Source organism: Cynoglossus semilaevis, chromosome 9, assembly GCF_000523025.1.
Source record: "Cynoglossus semilaevis isolate Cse_v1.0 chromosome 9, Cse_v1.0, whole genome shotgun sequence".
In the NCBI taxonomy this organism is placed as follows: domain Eukaryota; kingdom Metazoa; phylum Chordata; class Actinopteri; order Pleuronectiformes; family Cynoglossidae; genus Cynoglossus; species Cynoglossus semilaevis.
The window spans coordinates 7,366,112-7,368,093 of NC_024315.1; the positions used below are offsets into that span (position 1 = coordinate 7,366,112).

The window sequence follows — 1,982 nt, forward strand, 5'->3', positions numbered from 1 at the left end:
ATTCCTGCTTCGTTTCTTTCACTGGATTGGTTACTCAGATCCTGACCTCAGAGTGTGACCTGCAGGGCTCCGGGGCCCCACCTCGCTGGCCCTACGCTGGCCCCCGGACACAGCTAAATACGGAGGAGCAGCCGTCATCTCGGCCACACAAAAGGTTGAACATACCATGCTCGCCCCTCATGAGTCCAGCCAAGCGCACAGGGAGCATATTAGCACCTCTGGGTTTTATTGACCCTTTCTTATTTGGCCTTGCAAGTAGTCGACCGGGGCGTCAAGTTTGTCAGGTGTCTTGGCCGTGTGACCGTCTGACCACATCACACACACGGCCTTTCAGATTCCCTTAAAGCTTCATGTTGCCTTCTCTTGATTCATGATGTCACTTTCCATATTCTCCACTTGTCACTGAAGCGTATGTTTGGAAAAAAATCCTGGCAACACAGCCTCGACTTGGACGCAATCCACAAGTACACGAGAAATTGTTTAAAATCAAACCCCAGACTTTATATCAAAGAGACCTTGATCATTTAATATACATAGTACATAAATAAGAAGTGTTATCTGCAAATGAGTGACAGCGAGATTTTTTTTTTAATATAAATATATGTTTTTATTTAGTATTTTTCTCTTAATCATTAACTGAAACACAATAATTTGGAAATATGTTCACTGTGGGTGTTCTAAATTCAAATTTAAAAAAAAGAAAAGAATAATTCATTGCTGTTGTCAACCTTAATGCCATTCATCTTCAACAAGAAGGCCTTCAAACCTAAACCAGACCACTCTGTTGGAGGTGTCTTGGGAAATTACTTAGCTGGTGCTGTTGTATTTGCCTCCTCTTTTACTCACAGTCCCTTTATGAAGACACACAGGAACTGGAATGTATAGCACCCTTTGTCTTACTACCATGCAAAATTATCTGATTTATCTAGAGCACTTTCCAATGTCACACTGTCTGTGCTGGTGACAAAAGTGTCTCTTGTTGTGGCACACCAGATGACCAAACCCACCCTTGTGAATCTCACCACACTGATCTAAAACACGCTTTCTCAACCTTTTTGTCCCCCTCGAAAACAAACAAAGACCTGCACTTTTCTTTGGCAAATGATGCCTTAATTGTGCAACTTAACACGCTTGCTCCATTTTCCCATGAATAACAAAGAGTTTAATTCATTTCTCAGATCACTTTGTTGCTCACTTGTTGTTTTTTCCCCATGATTCTCTCTGACTCTATATTTTCTCATATGTGTTTGTGACTGTGACAGCAGCTGGCATTCAGACAAGAAGAAAATTCATGAAACTACGTTTTTAAAAATCAAGTAAAACAGTGAGGGTGTTGCATAATGATAGTCAACAATTTGTGTTTTTTTAAAAATAATTTTATTTATATCCGTTTTTGACCCTTCTCCGAAACACTGCCTCTTTTATCACCCTTAGCCTTGGGTCCAATATCTATGTCTTAAATGGAGGTAGTGTTGAATGGGACATCACCATGGATTTGCATAATCTGATGGCATTGCTGGTGAACACATAGAGGGTCGTGCCAAGTGTAAAAAGGTGAAGCCCTCGCCTCTTGGCAGGGGGCAAAGACAAGTGGGGTAAATCCTCCCGCAGCAAATGTCAGGTTTTGTCGCAGCAATGTTTGAATTAAAGTCAATTTGTTACAGTTTGTTTGAGTAAATGTAAAAAAAAAAATACAAGAACAATAGTTTGCATTTATAAACATTTACCGTTAAAGGACAAAAGCATTTTTGTCTGTTAAACAATGTCAACAATGACACAAGCACAACATGTGTAAGTGTTGAATTGTGTTGTTGTGTTGTGTTGTGTTGTTTTGTTGTGTTGTCTTTCTTCTCAACTGCAAACAGACTCCATTCATGTCTGCACTTTTCTTGCGGTGGCCGTCAGTCCTCAGACATGGCTGGTGCCAAGCCAGTAGGATGGCTGCCCCTCTCTGATGGGGAACCGTTGGTCCTGTGCGTGGG

General features: G+C 41.2%; 1 protein-coding gene across 2 annotated transcripts in view; it reads left to right on the forward strand.

The window, feature by feature from the left end:
- The window catches only part of acsl1a (acyl-CoA synthetase long chain family member 1a), a 35,458-nt gene that overhangs the window by 9,066 nt on the left and 24,410 nt on the right, over positions 1 to 1,982 (forward strand). The gene's annotated exons all lie outside the window — the stretch shown is intronic.